We start from the raw sequence: 6,752 nt of genomic DNA, 5'->3' as shown, positions 1-6,752 counted from the left end.
GGCAACAGACCATGCTTTTTAGCCAAGGCAGCCTCACTTAGAGCCCTGTTACAGCTTCTTATTACCAAGTGCCTAAATGTAAAATTTGGCTCCGTGATATTGATAGATCAATAAAAATAAAAATACAACAACAAAAAAAAAGAAAGAAAGAAAGAAATAAAAAGATAAAATGGCCAAACAGACAAAATAGAACTCCACAAGGAAGAATCCTTTTTCCTATTATGATTAGTATTCTTTTTTTTTTTTTTTTTTTTTCTGTTTCGTAGTACGTTGTCGGTGGACAGCACACCTTCTTTCGATTTGTTCCTTTTTGTATGGCGTGCTAAGGCTCAAACTCTGTGCTAGGCCGGTCCTCTGCCACTGACCCAAAGACACAGACAGCCCCTAGACAAGAAAGGATTCTCAGAGGCTGGTCATCTTCCAATTTTTTTTTTGTACTGAAAAAGCAGGAAACACAAAGCCCAAAGACAAGCAGATCAAATTCCCAAGCAACCGATTTCAAACTGATTTTTACATGTTTCCGTCAATTCCTACATAGTCTGGATGGATCCAACCGTGGCCTATCAGTCAGTCGGCCTGACTAATTGTGGCTTCACCGTGGTGGTTTCGGTTTTGAAGTCCCACACCGCCGGATTCTCTAGGGGTGCTGGGCAGACTGCCGGCGCCTCCTGCTGCTGCGGGGGACCCTGGCGCGGGGTGGGGGGGGGGGTGGGGGTGGGGGTGGGGTGGGCAGCTGGCGGGACGTGTCCAGGTGACTTTCTACGACCCCTGCTAAGCGGATCTCGCTGACACCGACCGAGGTTCCGCGTCCCTTCCGCCTGATTTTGTTGACGGTTTTCGAGCTCCCCCTGGTGGCCGCTTTTATAGGAGCGTCTTAATCCACTTCTGAGAAGTATCTGTTCAGGTCCTTGGCCCATGGATTGATTGGATTATTTGTTTGATTCTTTTTTTTTTTTTTTTTTTTTTTTTGGCTTTTTGTCCCCCCCCCCCCGTTGTTGTTGTTGTTTCGCTCTGGGACAAGGGCCCACGCTTTTTAGCCAAGGCAACCGCTCTTAGAGCCCTGTTATAGCTTCTTATTACCAAGTGCCTAAACGTAAAATTTGGCTCTGTGACCCAATGGAAAATGACTTGCGGTTTAAGAAAATGCTCAAAAAACAACAAAAAACTCAGGTAAACAGATAGGTAAATAGACGGCCATTTGTAGCGGCGGTGGAGGCTGCGTTCCGCAGGCGCTGCGGAGAAGCTCAGAGGAGCCAGTCCCCGGCCGCTGCAGCCCCTGACCCCTGCGCTCAGTCGGCTTCTCTGCGCCTCGGGCAGCACCAAGTCAGCCCCGGGGCTTGCTGCCGCGCCCAGAGTCCTTCCTGGCAGCTCCCGGCGCTCGGGACCCCCGCCCGTCCGCACACGTCCCCGAAGCCGGGCCTAGGGCGGGCGGCGGAGGCTCGGCGCGGCTCGGCGCGGCACGGCCCGGCTGGGCTCCGCAGTTTTGAAGAAATCTATACGTTTCAAAGACAGATTCTCAGAGTAAAGGATCGTGATGAGTTTCCAATGATTTTAATTGGTAATAAAGCAGACCTGGATCATGAAAGACAGGTTACACAGGAGGAAGGACAGCAGTTAGCATGGCAACTTAAAGTAACATACATGGAGGCATCAGCAAAGATGAGGATGAATGTAGATCAAGCCTTTCATGAACTTGTCCGGGTTATAAGGAAATTTCAAGAGCAAGAATGTCCTCCTTCACCGGAACCAACTCGGAAAGAAAAAGACAAGAAAGGCTGCCATTGTGTCATTTTCTAAGAATCCCTTGAATTTTAGCTACCAACTCCCAGGAAAAGCCCTCATCTCCTCCTCCTCTCCTGATGGTTTACCTCATGTTGGTACCTTTCTAGCCTTAGACAAATGATCACCGTGTTAGCCTTAGACCAAGAAGCCGGCTAATCCTTTCCAGACCAATTTAAAGGAAACACTAAGGCTGCTTCAAAGATGATCTGATTCTTTCTAAATACATGTCTACATATACAGACATATTCTTCTTTTAAGGGCTTACATCTTAATAGGGATGAATCAGTTGTGCAACCTAAGCTGTTTGCTAAGCTGAAGTTTTAGGTTGTGAAATAATTTTTAACTTCTGGAATCATATTACCTACTGTTATTCTAACATCCACAGGAGGGTTTTTTTTTTTAATATGAATTTTTTGCCTATCTTTAAAGATTTTGATGTCAACCTTACATAACCTTAAATACACTGAACGGAGTTTACAAAATTGAGACATATCAGACCTTTCTTGATACTACAGCTTTTCTTTCCCAGTGGCCAAAATACCAAAATACCTATTGTATTTATGGATTAAAACCTGCTTCTCGGGGCTGGGGATGTGGCTCAAGTGGTAGCGCGCTCGCCTGGCATGCGTGCGGCCCGGGTTCCATCCTCAGCACCACATACAAAGATGTTGTGTCCGCCGAAAGCTAAAACATAAATATTAAAAAATTCTCTCTTTAAAAAAAAAAAACAAAAAACTGCTTATCAAGCCTGTGATGACTCCTCCTCTTGAAGATGATAGTGTTCTATGTGGCCAAATATTTGGACTCATTCTGGACTTGGGCATCTCAATGTGTACTTGGTTTCTTAATTTAACTCTTTCACAGCCATGCTAAGGATAAGAATGAATGATTTCTGTCTGTCTTCCTTTTCAAGTATTTCAGGTTTAAGGCATTCCAAAAAAACTAAAGTTGTTTTTGTTTGCTGTCATATAAAACACGGAATTGAGCTTTCCAGAGTCACAGATGGTTAATGTTTTTGCTATGTACTTTTGTGCATTATTTTCTTATTGAACTATTTAACAAGTATTTTTATATGTTTGTAAGCAAGTATGCTTCACAGCATACCTTGTGTATATGTAAAGATAAGTATTTAATTCTCACTGTTCACTTTTAACTGACAAAGAAAAAAAAAAGTGGAAACCACAGAAACTGTGGTAGGACTTTTACTTGCTGGTCTGATCCTGGTTGTATCTATCTTTGGCCAGTTTTATCCCCATTCAAGAAACCTTCCCAATCGAATACAACTGGATGAGACTCTGAAATCATTTCAATATCCCCTGCTATATATTGACTGTTATATCAAGTATTAATTGTAAAACTTGTAATTGACAATTAGTATAACTGTGGATGGCTTCTGATTTTGTTTTAATTCTGTGGATTCTGTTTAAGCAATTCAAAAGTATGTTCCTGATTGTGAGATACTAAGTGGTATGGCAGAGTTGTCACTTTATTGAATGTGTACAACAGTCCCATGACCTTTATAGAGCATACCCTTGGATAGCTTCAGGTGCTGAAATTAAAGTTGATCTGTTTTCACAAGATGAAAAAAAAAATTGGTAAATAAAAACACAAATACAGATAAGAATTAATGGGCTGGGGATGAGGCTCAAGTGGTAACGCGCTCCCCTGGCATGCGCGGGGCGCTGGGTTCGATACTCAGCACCACATAAAATAAAATAAAGATGTTGTGCCCACTGAATACTGAAAAACAAACATTAAAAAATTCTCTCTCTCTCTCTCTCTCTCTCTCTCTCTCTCTCTCTCTCTCTCTCTCCCCCTCCCTCTCTCTCCTTCTTTTGTCTTTAAAAAAGAAAAATAAGTAAAAGTTAAAAAAGGGGCTGGGGATGTGGCTCAAGTGGCAGCGCACTCGCCTGGTTGCGTGCGGCCCGGGTTCGGTCCTCAGCGCCCCATACAAACGAAGATGTTGTGTCCACCGAAAACTAAAAAGTAAATATTAAAATTCTCTCTCACTCTCTCTTAAAAAAATAAAAAAAAAATGTTTATATATGTATATAAAATGTGGCCAGACAAAATAGAACTCCACAAGGAAGAATCCTTTTTCCTATTATGGTCAGTATTCTTTTTTTTTTCTTTTTTCTTTTTTAGAGTAGTTGTAGGTGGACAGCACGCCTTCTCTTGACTGTGTTCCTTTTTGTATGCCGCGCTAAGGCTCAAACCCAGTGCCTCCTATGTGCTAGGCCGGCCCTCTGGCACTGAACCACAGACACAGACAGAGGAGGAAGGATTCTCAGAGGCTGTTCATCTTCCGGTTTTTTTTTTTTTTTTTTGGGTACAGAAACAGGCGGAAACACCAAGCCCAAAGACCAGCAGATCAAATTCCCAAGCAACCGATTTCAACGGGTTTTTACACGTTTCTGTCAATTCCTCCATTCTGTGGATGGATCCGACCGTGGCCTAGCAATCTGCCCGTCTGATAGTGGCTTCACCGTGGTGGTTTCGGTTTTGAAGTCCCACACCGCCCGTGTCCCCGGCCGGATTCTCTAGGGGTGCTGGGCCGATCTGCCTGCGTCTCGCGCCCGCCGCTGTGGGGGGCCCTGGCGGGGCGACCCGGCTGGTGGGATGTGTCCGGGTGACTCTCTACGACCCCTGCGGAGCGGATCCCGCTGACGCCGCCCGAGGTTCCGCGTCCCTTCCGCCTGATTTGGTTGACGGTTGTCGAGCTCCACCTGGTGGCCGCTTTTATGGGAGCGTCTGATCCTCGGAAGTCGCCAAGGCGTGATATTCGGTGGCGGTGGCCGAGACAGAGATCCAGGAGTTGGGCGGCGCCAGCGGAACTGTCTCGGTCGCGCTGGGCTGGGCCGTTGTGGCCCGTTGGCGGTATACTGGACCGGCAGGCTTTGTGTGTGTGTCGGTTGTCTCCTCTCCCTGCTCGGTCCGGGCCGCGGGCGCCTCGGGTGGCAGTCTGAGCGGTTCCTTCGCCGCCACGGGCTTCGCTTGGCCCCGTCTGGGTCGGTCGCCGGGACTCCTGTGTTATTTTTCTCCCGCTGCCTCTCCCTCTCCCTCTCTCTCTCACGGGTTTTGGCCGCGTGGCCGCGGGGCTGCGCCGGGCGGGCCAGAGGGGTGTGCTTGGCCGGCCTTGCCGCATTCCCTCTTTGGGGGCCCGCTGCCCGGGGCTTGTCCTGATGGCTATGCCCGGCGTCCTTCGGTGGTGGGTCGCCTTAGCGTGTTCCCCGGCCGCCCCCCGGTCCTGCTCGTTGGAGATGGTGGTCCCCGTCTCTTGTTTTCGCCTTCGTCCACGAGGGTCGACCAGTTGTCCCTAGGGGCTCTGGAGCTCGGTGATGGGCTCGATATCGCGGTGTGCTGACCGCGACTCTGTTCAGGGAAGGCGGCAGTGCTGAGTGAACTGTTCCCCGTTGCCCCGGTCGCGATTGTTTTGGCCCGAGTTGGCCGTTTTCTGCCATCGGGTAGGTGCTGACACGTTGTCCTCTGGCGCGTGCCGCCAGAGGGAGGGAGCTTGGGCCTCCGGGTGCGTGCCGGGCTCTGGGCTGATGGGGTGGCCCGGACCCGTTCCCTCTGGAGCTGCTTGCCTGGGCCTGCGTGCGACGGCTCTTTGGCGCACCTGGAGTGCCCTCGCGGTGGTGGTGCCACCTCCGGCCGGCCGGTCTTCTGGCGCCGGGGGGCGGTGGGGGAGGTGGCGGGTGGTCCTTTACCGCCCGTGCGCTCCTCGCTGCGGGCACCGGGGGCGGTGTGACGACGCTCGTTTCCATGGCTCTGAGTCGCGCGTGTCAGGCGTTCCCCGTTCCGTGTCGTCGGCCGCTCTCCCTGGGGTGTGGGGCCGGTGAGGCCGTAGCAGGCTCCTCTTAGAAGCGGTCCTCGCCGGGTCTCCCCCTGCTCCCTGGGTCTCTCCCGCCCACTCTGCTGATCGATGTGGTGACTCTGCGCTCTCCTGGGCTGGACCAAAGCCGCGCCAGGCGAGGGACGGACATTCATGGTGAATGGGCCAGCTCTTCTCGTCCTGCCTGCGGGTCCCTCGCCTTGCCTCCCCGCCCGTTCGCGGTGCGGGGAAGGGCGGGGGTGCGGAATCCGGCCTCGACCTCGCTCCCGGGGTCCTTTGACGTAGCGGGTGCTTCTCGCTCGCCGCCCGCTCTGGGCGGCCAAGGGCCGTGTGTGGCCCTCCCCGCGCCGGGGAGGGCTGCCGCCGTGCTGCTTTGGCGCGACGGTGCGCCTCTGCTTCGGTGCTCCTGGGGCGCTCCGGGTCGTTTCCTGAGGTGCCTGAGGCTGAGCCGGTGTGTGCTGTTCCCGATCCCAGTGCCGCTGCCGCGGCCGGCCGCCGCCTCGCTGTCGGTCTCGCCCCGTCTGCGGGGGTTTCTGAGGCGAGTGCCCGAAAGGAAGAGCGTTGTTGCTGCGCTCCGGGGATCGAGGCGGTAAGCTCGGCAGCGTTGCGCGTTCCCTCTCCGGGGGGAGCGGGTTGCGTTGTCGTCCCCAGTGCCGAGTGGCGTGGGGAGTGTTAGGCGAGCGGGCGCCCGGGCGCTCTTCCCCACCTCCGGTGGGGGAAAGGAGACGTTGCCCGGGCGTTTGAGCGATTGTGGCGGGACGCCGAGCTGGGGCCGGTCCGGTCCCCGAGGCGATGGGGCTGTGGGTGTCCCCGGCCGCGAACGCTCAAGAAGCCTTGTGCTTGCCCATACCGCAGATCCCCCTCGTTGTCTCGGCGGCCGGTTGGGAGAGGGGCTGGGTCGGGTGCCGCCCACCCTCAGTGAGGAACGTTTCTCTAGCGATCCGTGAAGGGCGTGCCTCGTGTGGGGTACCGGATTCCCCCATTGGCCGCCCCCTGCCTTGTGCGCTACGCTACCGTCGGTGGTGTGTGTAGGCGAGAGTCCCCCCCTTCCCGCCGTCTGGGAGGGCGGGGGTCCGCCGGCCCCCCGCGGGTGGGGGCCGAGCGCCTGCTCTTGGTGCCTACCGCGGCCCACGCC

Source organism: Marmota flaviventris, unplaced genomic scaffold, assembly GCF_047511675.1.
Source record: "Marmota flaviventris isolate mMarFla1 unplaced genomic scaffold, mMarFla1.hap1 Scaffold_460, whole genome shotgun sequence".
Classification (NCBI taxonomy): Eukaryota; Metazoa; Chordata; class Mammalia; order Rodentia; family Sciuridae; genus Marmota; species Marmota flaviventris.
This window is presented reverse-complemented; position numbering follows the sequence as displayed.